At 37.2% G+C, this 24,542-nt stretch overlaps 1 protein-coding gene across 2 annotated transcripts in view; it reads left to right on the top strand.

Annotated features, from left to right (window-relative positions):
• The window catches only part of Lrrc72 (leucine rich repeat containing 72), a 182,232-nt gene that overhangs the window by 106,255 nt on the left and 51,435 nt on the right, over nt 1-24,542 (top strand). For both annotated transcript variants that reach the window (XM_087206695.1, XM_087206694.1), the window contains exon 2: nt 6,410-6,479. The gene's annotated coding sequence lies outside the window, so the exon portion shown is untranslated. The remainder of the gene's footprint in view (nt 1-6,409; nt 6,480-24,542) is intronic.

The following is a 24,542-nucleotide window of genomic DNA, read 5'->3' as shown; positions in this document are numbered from 1 at the left end:
AATAAAAAAATGTAAAAAGATTAAATCAAATAAAAATAGAATTCTCCGAAAAATATATTTATAATTTTAATAGATGACTGCATAGTTTTAATTCTATTTTGATTGGCCTCAACCACCTAAACACTTTGGAAAGTTGTGATTGACCACAAATAGCAGAGGCTGAAAGTATGGATAGTTAAAGTTAAAATACCTAGATAAGAACAGCTAAGCCTGATCCATTGAGCTTTTCCAAGATTCCAGTTGTAATAAAACACTGATAAGAATACCTAAGCCTAGGGCCAGGGAATTTGGCTCAGTGGTTTCGGTGCCTGCCTCACAAGCGCAAGGACCCGAGTTCAAACCACAGTACCAAAAAAAGAAAAAAGAAAAAAGAATACCTAAGCCTGAGCCTATGCGTTCTCCAAGCCCCTAGGTTGAGCTTGCTTAACAAGAATTGAGAAGAATTTAGAACTGTAACTTTACAGCTGTCTTCTATTACTAGGATACCTCTTTCCTCACTGCTTTAGATATTTGTTCATACCACCAAATTTAACTCTCCTTAAAGTGCTCTACTAAATGCAAAAAAAAAAAAATTTCCCAAGCGTTAAGAATCATTTGCTGGCATTACAACCTTACCACCCACAGCAAATCCCGGCTGAAATTTGGTGATTATTTTGATTCTGACAGTTACAATGTTTGCTATATTCCAGAATTGCAACAATTATACCTACACGTTCTCTTGTGTGTCTTAGCTCTGCTCTTTCATGGCAAGACAGGTTCTAATTTTTCCATATCATTTTAGGGCATGTGGCCACAATTGTTATTTTGTAAATTAGCAAAGAAACTTTAAGAAGAAGCACTTCAGTTGCTGTCGCTGGATATTTATTTTCCAAGCCAAACCTATGGGAAAAAATGTTGCTATTTCTTCACAAAAAATACCACAGTATGGATTTGTTAATAACTCATGAAAAATGAAGATTCTTTTGCTTGTCAAACAAGAGAAAATACATTTATTAATTTATTCAGAGAAAAATGATATTTATTCACTGACTTATTTATTTGTTTGATGCTTGAGAACTTAGAGCCAAGTATGCTGTGGTGGGTGATAAAAAGAATCTGCTATAACAATATACCATATAATAATAATTTTTAAAAACCAAATTACCTTGCCTCATAGAAAATCTAAAAGTTGTTTTTGGGCCAGAGATTTAGCTCAATGGTTTCGCTGTCTGCTGCGCAAGCGCAAGGACCGGAGTTTGATCCCTGGTACCAAAAAAAAAAAAAAAAAAAATTGTCTTTGGTGTATATGTACACATATACATTTTTTTCTCTCTGATTAAAACTTATTTACACACCTCTGTCCAAGATTAAGAATAATGAAATTCAACCACAAAAAGGAGTAAATAATATATAAATGTAGTGTTGGAATTTATCATTCTAGAGTGGTTGCTTTCAAATTCACCTTTCTTTTGATCTGCTCACAGACGTATTGTTATTGACTGCAAAGTTCTCAGTATTTTCATTCATCGGAATGTGGTTTGGCAGATTAATTATATGTTATCAGGCAATTGAAGATCAGCTAAAGATACGTGGCCATAAGAGAGATGCTGATGTCTTTGAGCTGTTCCTCTCTCAAAAGTAAATGTGCTTTATGTTTTTTAAAAAAGTATCATGTTATAATCTCCAATAGATTCAAATGTTCTTTTCCATTTCCTCCCACACCTCAAGGACTGGGTAGACAACCTCACTCCAGTTACTTTACTATTTTGGGGGGGATCCACTGTTTCTATGAGAAAAGTAGGATATTGAAATGGATAAAAACAAAGACTGGGGCCGGGGATTTAGCTCAGTGGTTCCGCCACCTGCCTCGCAAGCGCAAGGTTCCAAGTTCGATTCCTGGTACCAAAAAAAACCCAAAACAACAAAGACTAATGAGCCAGGCTGAGTTTGAATCTCAGATTTATCTTTTCCAGCTGGATAATCTTGAGATATTATATATAGCCTCTCTGTTAGGATTGTCACTTTTAGCAAATGAAAAATATAGAATGCCCAGTTAAAGCTGAATTTTAGAGAAACAATAAATATAATTTCTTTAGTGTGAGTCTGTTCCACACATTATTTGGAAAATTTCTTGTTTCTCTGAAATTCAAATGCAACCCTGTTACCCTATAATTTATCATGCAATTCAATTTCCTGTGTATAATATTACCTTAGTCACAGGATTGTGTGAAGATTAAGTGAGTTAGTGAAATTTAGAAGAGGTCTTGGTATACAGTGAGCACTCAGTTATCATTAATACAGTTAATGTTTATTATTGTTAGGAATTATGTTCCATTATACTCCTATATAATAATAACCCTTATTAAGCTATAATCCTGAACAACCCCTATATTAATCTTTCCAATAAACAGGAAAATTCTTTCCTATATCAACAGCCCCATTTGGTCCCACACAAACTCCCCAAAATGGCAGATGACAAAGTGAGTTTTTCTGTGGAACAGTCCCAGTGCCTGAGGTAGTACCTAGCTATAATAAGAAGAGGAGGTATAGTTATCTCAGGAGTGCATCCCTGGTGAAAGAATGAGTTTGCACCCCACTATATTATGATACAGTAAGAAGACCTTTGCCAGATGTGGGCCTTCTGATCTCTAACTGCCCAACCTCCAGAATTGTAAGACACAAATTCCATTCTCTATAAATTATTCATTCTCAGGTGTGCTGTTATAGTAACATGTATTAGTCAGCTTTTCTGGCAATGAGATAAAATACCCAATACTCACAATTTAGAGCAGTTTAATCTGCTCACAGTTTCAAGGATTTGGTCCATTACCAGCTGTTCCAAGGCAGGACCATCATGACAGAAGGGTATGGTGGAGCGAAGTTCATGGCAGCCAAGAACAGTGGCAGAGAGGAAGGAGCCAGGGACCAAATATAGACTCAAAAGACACCCTCCCGTGACCCAGACACACGCAGAAGTGTGCTTATTAATCCCCTGGGTACCTCCCACGTCAATCAAGTTGACATCTCCATTTAACCATCACACACTTAGACTCTAAGACTTAGACTTAGACTCTGTTTCTACTCATTTTCCTCCTTCATGTTCTTCACTGATTGTGAACTCTATGTATTATTTTAAAATAGGTTTGTCATATTTTTTACTCATATGTAATCTTTGAAACTCAGCTTCTTCATAAAGAAAATGTCCTAGTTTATCAATGAGCTTACTCAATTTTATCTCTAGTGATTCAGGTAAATTCTTTATTAATAAATATATTTATTTTGTTATAATTAAATATTTATTCTTAATGTAATAGCACAGAAAAAATGTTTATCTTTGTTGCAGCCCTGAATCTCTTGGCAGTAAGGGAATAAAGAAATAACTAATTTGAAATTTTAAACACGTACATATTGTAGAATGGAACAGATATAATACTTAAGGTCATGATTTGAGCCTTTCCATAGATCAATTTTACAGTAATCATAAATATTTTATATGCTCAATAGGTTTCATATCTAAGCATATTGTCATTTTGACAATTATACACTATTTATTGATCACTAGGGTAAATAGAATAGTTTTAAAACACTAGAAAAATTTACAACAAATAATATTGATCCTCTGATCATAAATATTTAATGCTTTTACATGATGGACAATACCTTTTATAGCCTTAGAATACTAAATTATCATTTAATTTAGCTGGGGGAAATATTTCACATTGCAGAGGCCAATAAACAAGGTGAAATGGCTATTTGCTGAAATCTCTGTTGGAAAATGAAAAACGTTTTATCAGTATCTCCATGAGTAATCATGAAAAGCATACACTGTAATGAGTGTCAGCACTAATCACTGCCATCATTAGTAGTAGCATTACTGTCATTGTCTTTCATTGGTTTCACCTTAAAATATATTCGCTCCTAACTGATTTAGGACAGGCTTTTTATGAGGGAAACAAACCTTTCCAATTCAAAAGAGTTAATGTTCCCTCAAAAAAGTGAATCATATATTATCTAAGAGTTGAAAATTCAGCACTGATATTGCTACTACAAGAAAATTAATAACATCTTACCACAACTAACATTTTGAAGCATTAATGTATTAAAATAAATTTTGTGAGAAATCCTTTAAGTTCCTCTTGAGATCCTTTGATGCTGCCATATAATGACTGCTTTATTATATCATCGAAGTAAGAGGTGATGTTAATGTGCGACCATTAATGCCCAGTGCAAGAGATAAAGTGCACTAAGGTGCAAGTACTCTTTCCCAGAAATAGATTGGAGACCCTCAGTGAAAGAGGACATATTAAGTGTGTAAATTTCTAACTGAAAATTGCTTTAGAGGAGTGTGCAATATTTTGTTGTGCTAGGGAAGATCACAAAGACTAATGCTGCATGTCAAAAAGACACAGGAGTTTCCTTCAAAAGTCCTCAGCTTGAGTAATTTGAGAATTTTTTTTTAAATTGATAAGAATTAAGAAAAATCTCTGTAAATCCAGAGAGGATAGGAAAAGAAAGAGTGACAGAAAGAAAAGAAATGGGCAGGTACTCTTTTCAGAAGGATATTCATTAATACATGTACAAAGAATGAGAAAATGATAAAAATCTTCACTTTATGATCCCAAATCTGTTGCTTCAGGTAGGAATCATCAATTGAAGCTAACCCCATTGAGTAAATAGCTTTGGAGGAACGCGATCTACATGTGGAGTCAGAGTTCAGCTCCACATTTTACTTTGCAATTATAAAATTCGTACTTTTATAATAAAGAGACCTGGCAGATATTGCCTTAACCTAATGACTGAACTTGGTTTCCCATAGAGTGAGCAAAACTGACATCTGCTATGTGCCATAATCACCACCATTGCAATTGAGAAGTGATTTATCTTTTTTTTGGTACCAGGGATTGAACTCGGGTCCTTGTGCTTGTGCAGCAGGTGGCGAAACCACTGAGCTAAATCCCCGGCCCCAAGAAGTGATTTATCTTTAATTTAATTGTTAGGGAACTATGAGACTAATCAAGAACACCGGACATTCTTTTAGACAACTCTTTTGGGCTCTTGAAGAAATCAACATCAATGGGAAACAAAAGAAAGGTGATGAAATTGTAAAAGACGGAAAGATTGTGTAAATTGAATGCAAGGTGTAAATGCTGATAACAAACTATAAAAGAAATGTAGGGTCAGTGGGGAAATGTGAATATGAATGATAATTTAGATAACACTATGGAATTCAACTTTATCTTCTTAGATGTGATAAAAGTATTGTAACTTTGCAGAAGAATATCCTGACTTGTAGGATATGCATACTGAATTATTCAGAAGTGACACGCCTGCAGTAATAAGCCTGCAGGTTATTTTTAAATGGCTCACAAAAAAAATTATCAACCTAAATATATATATTAGCTATCAAATCTATGACACAAGTAGAATAAGAAAATTATGGCAATATATTAAAAATTATGAAGGTCCTTATAATGTTCATTCCTTCAGCTTTTCTTAGGTTTGAAATCTGTCAATGTAAAAATTGGTTAGAAAAGTTTATGTTGCTCAGAAATATTGTTTGCCTGTTTTAAAACATGTATTTTATCATAAAAATTTGAAAAATTTTTGTCTCTCAGAGTCCCAAGGTTACAAGTAATTGTAAGAGGAAGTCACAGTATGTGCTGTATGTTATAAATAAAAGAAAAATGTATGTGTAAGTCCTGGGGACTCACAATACTGCTCTGAGAAGTGAGAGATCTGAAAACTCTAAGCCACATCAGTCAGACGGCCACCTCTCCTCAGAGGCCTTGCCCTTCTTGCTGACAGCCCCTCCAAGCACCCTGCCCCTGCCCCTTTGTGTGTGAGCCATACCAATCAAAGACCAGGCCACAGGCAGAACAGCAAGAATCCCACACAGTCCAGCAAGCGCTGAATACACAGACTCTACAGCTGAGACACAAGAAAGCACTCTACTCAGTCTCTGTCTCCTGGTGTCCTGCAGTTTTCATCTCCTCAATCCAATGTAGTCAAGATCAGGACTGACTCCAAAGTAAAAACCCTACAGAAAATATTGAAGCAAGACCCAATTGTGTTTTTCTACATTCACATGAAAATCCAATATCTTCTTCACTTTCTTTTTTCCTTCTGCCCTCTCCCCAGTAAAATCTGTTTTGAAATGAGGTTGCAGTAAGTTTGGTCATTATGAAATGTGAATTTCTGCTAATGTGATAACATGCTCTCCTCTAAGTATGTATTAGCATTAACTATCTGATGAAATCTCCATCCAAATGAACAGAGTTATAATGACAAATTTCAGAAACTAGCAGGCAGTGTGCCAACAATTTTGAAGACAGAAAGGTCTTTCTAGTTACTTCCAAGCCATCTACCTGTATAAACAGCTTGCTCATGAGTGAATTAATCATTGCTAATGTTCAATTTTTTTTCTTTCCAGGGAACTGACAGAAGTCATTGATCTTTCTAGGTTTAGAAAATTAAAATACTTATGGCTTCACCATAACAAGGTAATAGTATATTTTACCTTTAAATTAATAAATTAAATTATCTTAATTTCATGTTTTTAAACAACATTAATATTTAGAAGTGTTATTATTTTATACTTACATTTAAATAGATAAGAAACTTATATATGACCTGCATATCTGGTACATATGTAGCTGGGGTCTCTATATCAAATAAATGTATATCTGGGATCTTGAGCAAGGACAATCTCTGAGATCCTCTTAATGTGCAATTTTATAACTGTCTCCCATGTCCTGGCAAACTGTTCAGTAGAGACTATTTCTTCCCTGGATCCTGGAAGAAAACTTGGACAGTATCATTGACTCTTCTCTTAGGTAACACAAAAATCCTGTAGTCCATGTAGTCATAGTTGTAGTCCCATTCATAAATGGGGGTAAATTAATCAACTGTCCCTCTTTATTCACAAATGGGATACACAGGGCCTCCCATTCACAGCTAGGGCTGATTGCAGGTAGTTTGTGCTCTTTATTAACTAGGGCAGAGTGGTTGCCTAGTTTGCCTGTACCCAGCGTCCTCCAGGTTTCGTATGGGATGAGGTGGTATGGAGGTAGAAAACAGGCAAAGGAAACATGGCTATTTGTGCTTTGTATTTCCAGTACTAGCAGATCTTCCAAAGTGACTTTTTTCTTTATGGACTATTCAGAAGCTTCCTTGCTAGGGCTCTTCAACACCAGCTCCTGTTCACTGGTCACTCCTGACCTCAGCTTAGCTTCATTTCAATGCAACTTGCAACTTAGGATCTCTGAACATTGGCAAACTATACCCTGGAGCAGAACCCCTTGTAGTTTCAAAGATCAGCATTCCTACAGTGGCCCCAACACCCACTCCCCAGGACACACACATCTTTGTCCTGCAGTCAGAGGCCAAGGGGCTTGTTGTGCCTAGTTGCTACTCATGAAGTTAGCTTCTTTATGAAGCATTGGCATGAGGCCACCAGGTCCCCAACTGCATGGAACAAGCCTCAAGGTCACAAAATATAGTCTTTGAAGCTTCTCTTCAGTGATAGGACTTAGGAGGAAGTACTCTCTCATCCCCTCTGTCATAGTACAGGCCTAAGTGTGGAGCTCCAAACTCTTTCCAAGCAAAAAAGTAAAACTCAACTACAATTCAAACCCTAACCATCTTTATGGTTACCTAGTCAGGAGGCTATTTTCAACTTTTAGTGATGTAATTTTTCAATAACTCCGTGTTTGCATTTTGAATTTATACCTTTCAACACCAACTGATTGAAAAAAATTCTAACTGTAATCTGCCTTCATGCGGAAGTTCACAATCACACCAAATCTTTAAACACCCATACTTCTGAAAATATTTCAGTATTTCATTGCACTTTGGGCTTCTTTTTAACCAAATGATTGGAAAATGGAAAGTGTTACTGCTTCTATATTAAGTAAAAGCATGAATCTCATAAGCTTGAGGTAATTTCTAGGAGAACAAATACCTCCAAGGTCGAGGCAACTACCAACTAGAATGGAAGGTGCATGCATCCCTCAAGGGCATACATGTACATTCTGCTTAAAATTTTCCTGGGTCACAGCATAGGACCTCTGATTACAAACCATGGGACTCATCGGGCATGGCACAGTTGGCTCATCTTTGTTTTTAGTGTGTGCTCCTTGTGGTGCTGAGCAATGTTTAGCTCTGAAGGAAAGAACAGGTACAAGTGTTGGCGTTGTGTCTAAAGAGGGACATGGAATTAGGGTTTTTGCAGCATATTTTGGCTTTCTGGGAGTAGATATCGCCTGACTTCCAATCATTCATTGAATTTTCACACAGTTGACCTGCAAATACATTATATACAAGGGAAGGGACTACATTCTTTATCAACTATTTTATTCTTTTTTAAAATTTTTTGTTTCCTTTCAATTTTTTGTCTTTGTGTTTTATTTATTTTTAAATTTTATTTTATTAGTACATGTTTGTAGTATGTACATTTTACAATCACCTTAGGGAGTTGGTATGTGTACGCAATATAACTTATTTCTTTTTTTTAATCACCTTCCCTCTCCCTTCCTCCCTTCTCCTCCAGCTCTCTTTTCTCCCTTTTACATTCTTGTTGATATTGTAAATCTTAGTTCAGATTTATGGCATATAATGTCCACATTCATTGAGGTTATTAGGACCTTGTAGCTGACATACCTTCACTCTACCTACTTCCCCATCTCCTCCCCCTCAGCACTCACTCTTTCCTATCTGCAAGAGGCCTATCCCTACTTCTATCCTTCCTTTATTTTTCTCTTAGACTGTACTCTGCCATACTCAGATGAGAGTTACCATGCAGCATTTAAGTTTGCATGTCTGATTTATTTCACTCAGCATTATTTTTCTAGGTCCATCCCTTTTCCTAAAAATGTCTTAAATTTGTCCTTCTTTATAGCTGAGTAATATTCTATTATATATAGATACCACAGTATCTTTACCCAATCATCTGCTGATGGGTATACAGGCTGTTTCCTGGATTTGGCTATTATGAATTATGCTGCTATAAACATTTGTATGTCTGTATCCCTGTAGTATGATGTCTTAAGCTCTTTGGAGAAGGTACCTAGAAGGGGGATAACTAAGTCATCTGGAATTTCTAATTTTAGTTCTTTGAGAAATCTCCATTCTAATTTCCATAATGGTTGTACTAGTTTCTATTTCCACCAACCCCGTAGGAGTGTTTCTTCTTCACCACAGCCACGCCAGCATTTATTGGTTTTTTGTTTCTTGATGATTGCCATTCTTTCTGGAGTAAGATGGAATCTTAGCCTTGTTTTAATTTGCACAGGTTAAGCCATCAAGATAATCCCACCTTTTTATTGAGTGAATAAATGGGGATGTAACCCAAGTATGGTGGAGACTCAAGGGCATCTGAGCTGGGAATCTTCTGGAAGATGTTGCCCTCTTCCTAAAAGAGAGTGGAAGAAGGGAAATCGCTTGTTCTCTCTTGATGTTTTCTTTCCTGGATATGAAGGCAGAAGCTATCCTACCGACTTAGTGAGCCCAACATTTAGAGGAAGATGAAACAACCCAGAGAATTGTGGTGATGGCAAGACTGAGCTCTTGTGACATCTGCACTTTTCGGTAGGTGAGGTAGTAAGTGTTCCTGTCTTCTGTGCTGGCCTGAGTTGGACTTAGAAGTCACTTAGAGCCCAAGTCACTTAATACTGCTTAGCCTGTGTTTGCATGAGGCCACTGACAGAGCAAATTTGATGCTGCTGCTCTAGTGACAAAATTGGGCAGGGTGTAGGGACAATGTGGAGGACATTGCACTTGTAAGCTGTCTGCAGTGAGAGAATGGAGTGGCATTGGAGATTACAAATATAGTTTGGTGGGTTTAACGCCTACAATGCTAGAAGGGTGCATCCTTCTTCCAATCATTATTTAGTAGATTTTAAGACCTGACCTTCTGCTCTGAACCTGGAGTATATGGTGAAGTAGTCCCAAGTTTGTTTCTAAGGGTGACCAATGTCTCAGGTTTCCCAGATTCCCTTTGGCAACTCAAAGTCCTCCATAATGCTCTCTGAGGGCTCATTTCCTCCCCATACTGCATGGATATTTACTAGTACTCCACCTGGTCCCTTTGGGGATTTTATTTTCCTAATGCCCTAGATATAGTTGGGACAGTAACTGCTCGTAAGTGCATACTAACTGGACACTTCTAAAGGCTCCTTTTTCTTTCTCATCCTCTAACCAAGTCTTACCAAGAAAACTTTTGATCCACAAGTTCATCCTTTCTAACCTTTCAGGAGAAGTGGGGTCTAGTTCAGACAGCTGACCTAAGTGACTTGCATTATATACTATGATTTAGTATACCAATACATATGATCTCTTTCTGTTTTGTCTCATTACTACAAAATTTTTCTTTTATGGGTTTCTAATAATGCGCTCTATATTCATAATAATAGTGTCACATGTCAGTATACTTCTATTTCTAAAGACACCAGTACCTTGGGTATGTTTCTTTTTGTCTCAGATTAGGATAACCACTTTTTGAAGAACCTGTGTAATGTCTTACCAAGCAACAGTCCAAAGTGGAATATAGGTTTCTGTTGTGCACCAAAAACATAGTTGTTGACAAATTTTATGAATGGAGTTTAAATAAAAAAGCTTCCCCTTCATCATCTAAAGAATAACTTAAATATTTATAATAACACTGCTCAGACTAACTGACCAGAATGGTCAGATTAGAATAAGATATTAGTAGGATATGGTGGTGCATGTCTTGTCTCTGCTACTAAGGAGGCTGAAGCAGGATTGCTTGAGCTCAGGAATTGGAGCTGAGATTACATGAGATAGTGAGGCTTTGTCAAAAAAAATAAAGATTTCTTAAAAAAAAAAAAACCCTCAGCTTGTTCTATGCTTTTGATATGCTATTAAGATTTGCTGCTTTTGCCTATCTCCCCAACATTCAGCACATACTGAGAATTGGGTAAGCAGCACAAATTTTTGTACTTTAGGAAAGAATATTTCTACACAAAATCACCAAATCCCAATTTAAAGACGGAAATAATTATTTTATTGTGCTAGTATAAATATTTGATAAAGAATTCTTTGAATAGTAGTATAGTATAGTCCTCCCCTCTCAGTGGGAAATATGTTCTGAGACAACACCTGCCCCTACCATAGATGCCTGAAACTACAGATAGTACCAAATCCTATATGTAGCGTCTTTCCTATACATATGTACATACCTATGGTAAAGGCCAATTTATAAGCTAAGCATGGGAAGAGATGAACAACAATAACTAATAAAGAGATAAAAACATTTATAATGGTATACTGTGATAACAGCTACGTGAATGTGGTTTTTGTCTGTCTTCTTCTCTCTTAAAATATTTTATCATACTTTTACTTTTTTTTCTTGCAGTACTGGGGAATTCAGCCCAAGGCTTTCATCCTGTGCTACCTCTCCAACTGTTTTTTTTTTAAATTTTGAGACAGGATCTTCCTAAGTCACTAAGTTGCCCAGGGTGGTAGGACTACAGGACTGTGCCACCAGACTTTCACATTTTCATTTAAATAAAGCGCTTTACAAACCAGGTGCAGGGGTGTGCCTGTCATCCCAGCACTCTGAGAGGCTGAGACTGGAGGATAGAAATTTCAAGCCCAACCTGGGTAATTTAGCAATTTGGCGGGACACTGTATCAAAATTTAAAATAAAGATCTAGGGATGTAGTTTAGTGTGAAGGTCCTGGGTTCAGTCCCCCTGTATGGTGGGGTGGGGGGAGAGTGAATCACTATTTCTAGCATCACTTCTGTTATTCTTTGGAACCATTACTAAGTGAAATGAGGATTACTTAAACACAGGAACTATGATACTGAGACAGTTGATCCAGCAACCAGGATGGCTGCTGGACTAATGGGTAAGTAGCGTAGACCTTGTGGGTATGCTGCCCAGAGGGGTGATTCACATATCTGGCAGAATAAAGCAGGACAATTGGAGGTTTAATTCAGCCACTCAGAATGGTATGCAATTTATAACTTCTTCTTTATTTCTGGAATTTTCCATTTACTATTTTCCAACTATGTTAATCTTGGGAAAGTGAACCCACACTTGGCACAGACTCACTACCATACTTTTGGCAGATAATTTTCCAGCCTACTTTGTATGGTAGAATGGGGTGGGGGGACTCCTTCACATTTTTGCATTAAGCTTGAGTATATGTAATTATTCAATTGTACATACTTTACCTTTCTCCAAAAAATAATTAAAAGCACACAAACCCCATGGTTGAGCATTCCCACATAATTTGTGCTCTTATGTATTTCTGTTACCTCAGGGAAACATTAATTATATTGCTTATGTCAACTTTGTTGAAAGGATTATATGTTGCCAAATATTTAAAACCTCCTAAAAAATTAAATCAACATAAGCAAAATAAGGCTTTACTGTATGGTTGTGAAATTCATGGATATGCACAATATATAGTATCCAGTTCTGATCTAACGAATAAAAAAACAAATCTATTTTTGAAAAGAGCATATGCCAAAATTTCAGTAACTTGAAAATGACCGCGGAAAACATGAAAAAGTATGTTTGTATAAAATAGAAGCAGTTATTTCTGAATATTTTAAGTACAGATTTTATTTTTAAGTACTATACGTATTTTGAACTAAGATAGAAATGAATGCACTGTTCTAACTTATTAGATATGATGGTGATAAAAATTAACTTAGGAATTCTGAAAATATATCAAAATTGTTCTTTCTTTCCTTGTTATGTAATTCACTATATATTATTAAAATTCTTCCCAGCTAATAGTCAAAGTTCTATGAAAACTTAGACAGCACTGAAATCTCAATACCCAAGAATAAAATAATTATATATTGTTATTTGTTTAATCACTGGTCTGTTGGTCTTTGCCCCTGAAGTTATTCAACCTGGATGCTACTGACTTTTTAAAATGGATAATTTGTAATGGTGGGAGCTGTTTTTGTGCATTTTCAGATATTTAGTAGTATCTCAGTAAGTTGTAGGCGAGTACCCTGAAACTATTCCAAATGACAACTGAAACTATTCCAGGCATTGTCAAATGCTCCCTAGGGGAACAAAATGGCCCCCAGCCCTCAAGACGACAAAAATGGTGGCCCTTGGAACCCTAAGTGAACACATGTCCTGGCTCCTGTTCCTTTCATCTAAGTTCTCACATTAACCCACAAGGCCCCAAACAAAGCGGGCCCTGGCTGTCTCGGTCCTCCTCCTCCTCAGGCGCACACTGCCTGCGGCCTAACCCCTGCTTTGTCCCCTGGCGATGCTCCTGCAGACCTCCCACCAAGCCGCTGTCCCTCCTGCCAGAGGCTGTCCCTGAGCAACCTCTCTCTCCACCACCACTCCCTCTGGAACTTCCGATCTCCAGCCTTTCTGTTTTTCCACAACACTTATAAACTTATCATAGTATACAATTGACTTATTGTATGTATTGTTTATTTCACTTTTCCCTATTACAACAAAGGCAGGAATTCTTTATTTTTTTGGCTTTTATGTTCACTGCTAATTCCCCAGAGTATAACAAAGTCTGGCACACAGTAGCTGTCCCACAATGTTTGTTGAATAAAAGAATGAATAAATTAAAATTCTAATATTTCCTCATAAATACAGTAACTCAATAATTCAATTTTGTCAATGAGTCACAAATGACATGTGATGCCATCCATTATAAATTTGAGGAGGGTGAGTTGGTATGTTGCTCTTTTGTTTATTTGAAATTGTTAGTTTCTGTCTATTGGACACCATAGCTGGAGACTTTTCTTTGTATGAGTACTACTTCAGGTAGCAAGTTCACCTGACAGAAGCATGCTTCCACTGAGTTAAGCAGAGAAAAGCATGTATTGAAAAGATTTGGGGTAGATATGATGGATTTTAAGAATCAAGTTCAGAAAATTCTCAGGATTGAAGGGAGCTGCTGTCAAAACCTGTCACAGAACTGGTTTCCCAAAACATCATTGAGTTGCCAGTCGACAGCAGAAGCACAGCTTGCACTGTGGGTGTCACTGTAACCAGTCCCTGGGCACACTCACTGTCACCATTGGTGTCATTTCTGCTGTTATGGAAAGCAAACACGTCGTCTCCATTTCTGCCACCACCAGGATGTACTCCCATCTGTCTCAACTTCTTTGCCTTGCTGTTTCTTGACTGAAAGCTCAGAGTGGGTGTCCAGGTTGGCTTAGCCTGGGTCCAGTCCTACCTGCCTGTGTCCTACCTGCTGGAAGTCTAGGAAGGCAATGTCTCGCTCAATGGGTCCCACCAATTGGTGTCCCACTAAGACTCGCTAATTGGGGAATTTTTTGTATTATTGGGAGAAGGCTTAGAAGGTGCTGAGCATCCAAAGGCGTGTGAGTGTTTTCCAAATTGTATTAGATGATGTTTAGAAAGATGAAAACCAAAAGAATAACCCTAATATTTGCACTGATGATTCAATCAGAGCTCTAGAACAGAGCAGTTACTTAATAACTGAATGTTGACCTGAGAGCTCTGTTGTAGGTATGGTTCTGTCATTAACCAGCTGACAGCATTTAGCAAGTCACATAGTCTCTGCAGAGCCATGTCCCCTCTTATGTCATACAGAGCATTTATTCTTCATGAGTACTTCAAGAGTTGTCACAAAAAACAGATGAGCTGGCATATAGAAGTGCTAATCAAAGAAACTCACATGCAGTAATGATCATAGGGTAAATATTAAGATCCCATTTTCAAGTGGAAGGACCCGAGTTCAATCCCCGGTACCAAAAAAAAAAAAAAAGATCCCATTTTCTTACTCATTTTCTACGTTTATTTTCCCCAGAGCCATATATGCCTGTGACAATAATTTAATTAGCTACTTCTACAAGTTATGGAGAGTTCCAGATACTTTGGCCTCATCTGTTACTCCTCAGATGCAGCAACTCTCAGTTCTTTTAAGTGATGTTTTATTTATTCGTATTTCTCTAAATCACATGCTGGCGGTGCTATTTCTCCTTATTTTTTCCTCTCTTAGACAATAGATACTTTGTTCCTACTAAGGAAAATGAGGATTTAACTCTTTCTCTTTCCTGTCCCTATTTCTGCCACATACACATGCATAATTTCCATTCCCCGGTTTTCTGATGTGGTCATATTGTAATTTGAGTTAAATCAATGTGTGCCTATATTGTTACAAGAAAGTGTGCTTTTCAGATCTAAGCTATGTATTATACCCTGTTTTTATTTATTGTACTTGCTCTAATCCCCTGCAGTTTATATTTGTTTGATTTTTTTATTTGATTTTTTGTGTGTGTGTTGAATCGTTTTCCATCCCAAATTTATATGTTGAAGTCCTAATCCATGGTACCTCAGAATGGGACTTTATCAGGAGATGGGGCATTTTAAGAAGTAATTGTACTTAAGTGGGGTAATTAGGGTGGGCCCTAACTCATATTACTGGTGTCCTTGTACAAAGAGGAGATTAGGACAGAGAGAGACGTCAGTCATGTGTACACTACAGGGAGGAGGTTGTGTGAGTGCACCGGAAGAAGATGGCCAAGTAGAGGCCTCAGAAGGAAGCCCAGTCCCACACCTTGATCTCGGACTTCAGACCTCCAGAACTGTGAGGAAAATTTTCTGCTGAGTAAGCTATCATTAGTACATTTCTTTATGGTAGCCTTAGCAAACTAGTAGCCTTTTAAACTACTGTTATCACTTATTCCGTGTGAACTCTGTCAATTGACCAACTTGCTTAATACATTCAGTTATTTTCATGTCCATGAAGAAACCTGCGCAAGCCTCTCTCCCTTGCTCCAGACCACTGGGCTTGAGTCCACACACAGCTCCAGTCACTGCCCCTCTCCTCTGCCCCTCTCCTGTTTCTCTTACTGCACATCTTTCTTTTCTCTAACATTCATTCTCCAGTTGTTTCCTGAGAAAGGTTGCAGGTGGTAAATTGTTTACGACTGTACATGCCTATAATTACGTGTATTCAATTTTCATATTTGACCCAATACTTGGGCTTGTTATAGAATCCAGGTTAGGGATAAGGCACCTCTCCACTGTTGTCTTTTTTTGAATGTAACTGTAGAAGGATGTGAAGCTGTTCTAACTCCTGCTCCTTGCATACGGGCTGTGTGTGTGTGTGTGTGTGTGTGTGCGCGCGCGTGTGCGTGTGCTTCTGTCTAGAGTCCTGTACACTCTTTTTGTCCTCAGTATTCTGACATTTCACAACAGTGTGCATTAGTCTGTGTCTGTTTTCACTCATTCCATTAAATTTGGGGAAATTTTAATCTGGAAACTCATTTCTTCCAATTTTGGAAAATTTTCCTGAGGTATTTTGATTTCTGCCTCTTTGGTGTCCACTGTTCTCTCTTTCTGGAACTTCTGTGTGTATGTTGAACTATTTAACTGGTCTTCAAATTTTCTTATATTTTATCTTGTTTTCTTATTTTCCAGTCTTTATTATTTCACTCCACTTTCTGGGCAAGTTCCTCAACTCTGCCTTCCACCTCTGCTCTTATGATCCTAATGTCTCCCTCCAACTTTGTCATTTTCAAAGGCTCTTTTTTTCTCTGAATGTTTGTTTTTGTATTATCTTTTAATAAGAATTTAGTAAAAATGTATGTTTGTATAATATACTATATTAAAATATATTTATTTCTGTAAATCTTATTTCCATTTATTTTTAAATCCTTCTTATGTCAGAATTTTGCCTCAAATATTCTCAACTAACTGGTTAACTTCTAGGTAATTATGTACTATTATGTTTAAAAATATATTAACAGTTTCATTAAGGCATAACTGACATATAAAAAACTGCACATGTTGAATACACACAACTTGATGAGTGTGACCATACACATATATACATTAAGCCATCACCATGACCAAGATAACAAACGTATTCTTTACTTAAAAAAGACTCCTAGTGCTCTTTCATGTTGTTTCTGTTTATTTTTGTAGTAAGGGAGATTTATCTTAACAAATTTTTAAATGTACAATAGCACGTTAACTACAGGCATCATATTTTATAACAGATCTCTAAAATGTATTCATCTTTTATAGCTGAGACTTCATAACCACTGATTAGCAACTCCCTAGTTCTTCCCCCCTCTGGTAGACTGGTAACCATCATCCTCCTCTCTGCATTTATGAGTTTCACCGTTTCAGATGTCTCATAGGTGGAATCACATAGTATTTGTCTTTCAAGGACTGGCTTCTTTCACTTAGCATAATCTCCTCCAGGTTCAGCTATAGTTTCACAACTGTAGGACTTCCATTTATCTTTTTTAAGTGTGAGTAATATTCCATTGTGTGTAAATGCCAGATTTTCCCCTTCACTGGTTGATGGTTATTTGGGTCGTTTCTACCCCTTGGCCATTTTTAGTAATGCTGCAATGAATATGGGAGGGGAGATAACTCTTTGAGATCCTGATTTCAATTCTTTTGGATATACACTCAGAAGTAGGACTGTTGGATCCTATAGTCGTTCTGTTTTTAATATTTTTAGGAACTTCCATATGTCTTCTATAGTGGCTGCACCATTTCACCTTCTTGCCAAAGGTTTATAAGCGTTCCAATTTCTCCAAATCCTTGTCAACACTTATATTTTATTTTTTGATGATAACTATCTATACAGTTGTGAGGTGATTAAAATATATATTTTATATTACCTTTTACTTGTTCCAAAGATAAAATATCCTCTCAAATTTCATCAAGCCTAATAATGATAGTGGTGTTACTGCTGCTATTTAATATGTATGTATATATATTAATATATATATATATGTCTTATTTGGATTTCTGTCAGAATTTTGCCTCAGATGGCCTTGACTGAAGGGTCGCCTTCAAGATGAAAATTTAAGATGTTGAGGGCCAGGGATTTAGCTCAGTGGTTCTGCCACCTGCTTTGCAGTGCAAGGTCCTGAGTTCAATCCCTGGTACTAAAAAAAAAAAAAGAAGGAAATTTAAGATGTTGAGTAGAGGTACTGAGTATATCCAGTTGAAGCTTTTCATCTGTGAGCTTCACTGTAGGCTTATCTGGCAGGGGAGATTTTTGGGAAACCCTGGAATTAGTATGTCCAGTTCTTGCCTCCTGATGGCCAGAGTCCCCCAAAAAGCCTTTCCAGTTTCCTACTGGTGGGGTCAAGGCTTGAGTGTAGCCCTCTGAGAGCCAAGCTGGGCAAAGATGGAAGAGGATTTTCAACATTCAGTGTGTACGTATTCTTTAATCCTCATTTTTAGTATAGTTCCTCTACCTTCAACTCAGCCTCGTGTCTAACTGTATGGGACTTCTTCCGTTCTGAGATATGTACCTTCTGTCTTTCTGTGTGATAAGAGATACTTTCCTGCCTAGTAGAAAACTGATAACCTTCTCTAGGAATGGAACTGCTTCTTAAACAGCTTTCCACAATGTTTATTTAATTCTCTCCTACTCTTTTACTTGCAGTTATTGAGTCCTTTTAGGACATTATGGTATATATAAGGTTGTTTTCTGGTTAGAATTTGACTTTCTTATGTCTATAATTCTATTACCTCCTGACAATTTGCTTCCCAGCTTCCAAAATTATTATCTTCTTCCAAAATTATTCCAAAATTATTGTCTCATTTCCTGTTGTTTGTACTTATTAAAATGTTTTGAAAGAATTTACTGTCATTTTAAATGAATTTTTGGATGAAATAAAAGTACGTATGTATAATCTGTATCTTTATGTCATTTTCCTCATCTACATAATCACATATATACATTATATATAACTTTACTAATATTGTTTTAATTAGAAATCCATATTGTATACCGTTACGGAGTACCATTGATATTTTGATATAAGTACACAATGTGGAATGGTTGAATCAAGCTAATTAACATATCCATCACCTCACTTTTATTTTTATGGTGAGAAATCTACTATTATTTTGAAATATACATAATTATTATTAACAGTTGTCACACTGCTATGCAATAGGTCTCAAAAGTTACTCTACTTGTTTTATAGCAGCATAAATCATAATACATAAATCTTAGAAGTGGCCTATATGTCCATCAACAGATAAATTGATAATGAAAATGTGAATAGAGACATTTATAGCTAAATGGATGCACATTGAGGTGATACTCTTAAGTGAAATAAATAGCACAAACATGTGTAAATACCGAATAGTTTCTCTAGTTTGAGAAACTGAGAGTGTAAATAAGGACTAAAACATATAATTGATGGTGTGAAATAGGAAGAAAAGGGGCAAAGGGGAAGAGGAAGTGGGAGGGGTAGGAGAAAGAAAAGAAGGGAATGGAATTAATATGAGAAAATGAAAAAATGGAAACAAAGTCTTTGTAAATGGGGAGGGATGGAGGGGTTGAAGGGAGGGCAGGGCAAGGGTGAAAAAGCAAGCACCAAGATGGATTATGTAAAGTTGCAAATTTCCAATGATGAATGTCATTATATTATATACCTAAAATGTACCAATAAAATTAAATTTAAAAAAAGAAAAATGTGGTTTATTTATTTACAATGGAGTGTAACTCTAACATAAAGAATAAACTTGAGTCATTTGTAGGAAAATGGATGCACTTTGAGACCATAATGTTAAATGAAATTAATCAGAATCAGATACATAAATTTAAATATTGTATGGCTTCTTTTATATGAGAAATCCAAAATAAAAAAAGAGCAAAAAAAGAATAGAAAACAGGAAAAAAAAAACTTATTCCATTTGTTCCTCTGAAACTTTGTATCCTTTGACCAACTCTGCATTTTCTCCTTCCCCATCCTCCCAGCCTCTGGCTACAATGTTTCTACTCTCTACTCCGAATTCAACTCTTTTCTGTTCCTGGTTTATTGTACTTAGCATAAAGTCATACAGGTTTCTCCATGTTGCTGAAAAGACAAAATTTTCTCCTTTTCAAAGACTGCATAATATATATATATATATTTTTTTTCTTTATCTAGTCATCCACTGATGAACATTACACTGATTGCATATCTTGGCTATTGTGGGTAATGCTACAATCAGCCTAGCAATGTGTGAATACCCTTTTGACATATTCATTTCAATACCTTTGGATTTATATTCAGAAGCAGGATTGGAAGATTGTATGTTAATTCTATTTTTATTGTGTTGAGGAGATCCCATACCATTTTCCATAATGGCTATACTAATTTATTTTCCCAGTAATATTATACCAATATTATACAAGAATTGCCTTTCCTGTTTTCTCCATATCTTCACCAATACTGTACTTATCTTTAATCTTTTTGATAAAGCCATTTTGACATGTATGAGTTGATATATCATTCTCATTTTAATTGGCATTTCTTTAGTGATCAGTGATGGGTGAGCATTTTTACATGTACCAGTTGCCCATTTGTATGTTCTTATTTTGAAAAATGTTCAGGTCCCTTGTCCACTTTTAAATTAAGCTGTTTTCTTGCTAGAAAGTTTTTTTAGTTCCTTATATATTTTATATTAATTTTTATCAGATATATGGTTTACAAACATTTTCTCCCATTCTGTACTTTGCCTCTTTATTTTGTTAATTATTTATTTTGCTGTGCAGAAGCCTTTTAGTGTGATACCAACTTATCCATTTTTACTGTTGCTGCCTACACTTTCAGGATTATAGCCAAAAAATTGTTGCCTAGACCAATGTCGTGTGGTTTTTCCTCTATGTTTTCTTCTAGCAGCTTCAGTTTCAGGTCTTACTATTTTTAAGTCTTTAATCCATTTTGAGGGGCTTTTTTGTAGATGATGTGAACTAAGTATCGAATTTAATAAATAGCCAGTTTTCCTATCATTTATTGAAGAGACTATCCTTTCATCATGTGTGTTCTTGGCACCTTTATCAAAAATCAACTGACCATAAATGCATGTGTTTATTTCTGGGCATTCTAGCTTGTTCCATTGTTTGAGATGTCTGTTTCCGTGCCAGTACCGTTCTGTGTTAATTATAATTGCTTCATGTAATATATTTTGAAATCAAGGACTGTGATGCCTCAAGCTTTATTCCTTTCACTGAAACCTTTTTGGCTGTTAGGGGTCCTTTGTGTCTCCACTTAGACTTAAGGATTTTTTTCCTATTTCTATAATATGGCATTGGAATTTTGATAGGAATTGCATTGAATCTATAGATTACTTTGGATAGTATGGATATTTTCACAATATTAACCCTTCAAGTCATGGACAAGGACTGTGTTCTATGCAATTTCATCAGTGTTTTCTAGTGTTCAGTATACAGGTCTTTCACCTCCTTGGTTAAATTTACACCAAAGTACAGTAATACCTCAGTCACAAATGCTTCTACAATTCGGTTTGCGAACAGAAGCATTCAGCATAATTTTCGCAACATCGGTTGATGAACACGACTGCAGCCATCTTCCCTGCTCTGACACATGGTTGATCCTTCCTCTAGTCTAGATCAGGGTTGCAGACAGACCTGTGCACATTCGCTGTGAAACTTTTTTGTGTGCTTTTTAGCACACCCTGTATGGTATGGTATTATTCAATCCAGCATGGCTCCAAAGAAAGTCCAGAGCAAGCATGGTGGTAAAAAGAAAGTGCAGAGCAGTAATGAAGGTGACAAGAATGTGCAGAGCAATAATGAACGTAACAATTGGGGCTGGGAACGTAGCTCAGTGGTAGAGCACTTGTCTAGCAGGTGCAAGGTCCTGGGTTTGACCCCAGAACTGCATCAAAATAAAAAATGTTGGAGCCAGCATGGTGGCACACCTATGATCATGTGGTGGCAGGAGGATCACAATAATGAATGTAACAAGAAAGTGTAGAGCAAGAATGGTAAGAAGAAGAAGGAAACTGTAGAAAAGCCCAAGTATGGTATTAGTGTAACTGATCTGGCCTCAGATTACAAGATGGCAAAGTTGACAATCTCGACTATTTCGAAGAATAAAGATGCCATCAGAAGAAAGCAGAGGACATAAGTGCTGGAAGAGGTAAAAAAACTTTTGTTAGTGTGGTTGAATGAGAAATACCATTAGTGAAGCTATGATGTGTGAAAGAGCCAGGAAATTGCACAGTGATTTAATGCAAGAAAACCCCTCTATGCGTGCAACAAGTGATGAATTTAAAGCCAGTAGAGGGTGGTTTGATAAATTCTGCAAGAGAAGTGGCACCCACGATGTGTTAAGACATGGTGAGGGTTCCAGTTCTGACAAGGCCACTGTGGAAGCCTACAAGAAAGAATTCATGGAATTCATGAAGGCAGAAAGATACATTGCTCAACAAGCAATGAAGCAGGGTTCTTCTGGAAGAAGATGTTGAACAGAACCTATATCACACAAGAGGAAAAGGCACTAGTGGGGCACAGGCCTGTGAAGAGCAGATTGACCCTTTTGCTGTGTACCAACTGAAGATTCAGTCACTACTGGTGCACCATCCACAGACCCCTCATGCATTCAAAGAACAATGTGAACAAGACCAGATGGCCTGTCATGTGGAGGGCCAGTGCAAAAGCTTGGGTCACAAGGTAATTGTTCATGGAATGGCTGCACAAGGTGTTCACACCCACCATTAAGAAATATCTTTCTGACAACCAACTGCCTCAAAGGTGCCTTCTTCTGATGGACAATGTGCCAGCACACCCTCCAGCCTGGTTGGATAATATGGACACTATCTTAGTTAGTTTTCTCATTGCTGAGACAAAATATCCAACATCCAAAGTTAAAGGAGAGTTATTTAGCTCACAGTGTGTAAAGGTTTCAGTTCATAGTTGGCTGGCTCCAAGGCAGGGTGGCATGGCAGAGGACATCACAGAAACAGTCCACAGAAGGGTAAGGCAGGCAGAAGGCAACAAGCAGCAAGTGACAAGCAATGACCCTCTTTCTGTCCCTTAGGGCGGGTAGCATTCACACTCAAAGTGGGGAACCCTTACTCCTAGCATAGCACCTTGAATCAATCCCAGCATCACATCATTTATGCTAGCAGCACACACCCTAAATTCAGCCACCTCTGAAAAGCCCCACCTATGACTGCATGAGGCTTTGGGGGGACATCTAGACACAAGCCATAACAGGTACTGAATATAACTCCCTAAAAGTCAATATGACACCTCCTTCCCAATATGACATCTCTTCTGCATCCCATGGACCAGAAAGTGATCTGCAACTTCAAGAAGCCTTACACAAAGGCAGTCTTCACCAGGTGTTTTCATGTGACTGAAGAGACATCCTTGACTCTGAAAGAGTTCTGGAAGAAACACTTCAATGTCCTCCACTGCATCGACCTCATTGACAAAGCCTGGAAAGATGTTCCATACCAGACCTTAAAATCACCCTGGAAGAAGGTGTGGCCAGAATATGTCCCTGAATGTGACTTTGAAGGGTCTGATGTACAGGTAGTGGAGGAGAGTGTGTCCATGGGCAAGGGTATGGGTCTGGATGTTGATGGTGCAGATATAGAGGAGCTGCTGAGGACTACAAGGAGGAGCTGATGGCGGAAGAACTTGCTGAACTCTAGAGTTCAGTTCTTGAGGTACTTGAGGACCATTCCACTGAGGAAGAGGAACACAAGGAGGATAAAAATGTGATAAAATCCATTATGGAGAAATGGAATGAGTGCCAGGATTTCTTTGAGATGCACCACCCCAACATAACCGTAACAAACAGAGTGTTGAATCTGATGAATAGTAACAGTCTCTCATTCTGGAGGGTTATGCACTACAGAAGAAAACAAATGACATTAGACAGATTTTTCATCAAAATTGACCCTGCTCCTGAGAGACAAAGAAGAAAGGAAATCCCTAGAGGAGATCTCCCCAATGTCTTTAGGGAGGGGACTCTCTCCAAACAATAACCTTCCTGTCCTCCATGCCAGAAGTTTCCTCAAGCAAGGTTACTGTTCTCTCTCTTCATACTGTACTGTACTTTGTTTCATATTTTTTGTGGTTTAAAAAATACATATCGTTTAGAATGGATTAACCTTATTTACATCAAACCTTATGAAAAAATTTGATTTGGTTTGCAACCAAAATCCATTTGAGACCACATTGGTGGGGATCAGAACAGATTAACCTTATTTACATTGAACTGTATGGCGAAATTTGATTTGGTTTGCAACCACTTCGTTTCACAACCAGAGTCATGGAACTAATTAAGTTCATGAAACAAGGCACCACTGCATTTTTGGTTATTATTGCTATTATAAATGGGATTGTTCTATTAATTTCCTTTTTGGAGAATTTGTTGTTAATACATAGAAATTCAACTGTTTTTTGTATGTTGACTTTAGGTCCTATAACTTTACTAAATCAATTTATCAGTTTTGATGGTTATTGTTTGGTTTGGTTGTTGTTGTTGCTGTTTTCTTGGTTGATTTTGTTATTTTTGTAGTACTAGGGATTAAACCCAAGCCCTTCAAACTCCCTGGCTCTTTTTCTTTTTTTTTAAGACAAGGTCTTGCTAAGTTACTAAACTGCCCAACCTGGACTCAAATGTGACAGTCACAGAGTGATAGGATTACAGTCCCAGCCTCCCAGAGTGATAGGATTACAGGCATGAGCCACCATTCCTGGCTTAAACCTTTTAATAGCTCCCCAAAGTCATCAAGATCTGGCTTTGTCTCTTTCTCCTTGTCCCATCCTCACCTCAGTAAACAATACACTCTTAAC

The sequence above is a fragment of the Heterocephalus glaber genome, unplaced genomic scaffold (genome assembly GCF_053883595.1).
Source record: "Heterocephalus glaber isolate CG9 unplaced genomic scaffold, H.glaber_assembly_v1.0 deba00000676, whole genome shotgun sequence".
Classification (NCBI taxonomy): Eukaryota; Metazoa; Chordata; class Mammalia; order Rodentia; family Bathyergidae; genus Heterocephalus; species Heterocephalus glaber.
This window is presented reverse-complemented; position numbering and strand designations above follow the sequence as displayed.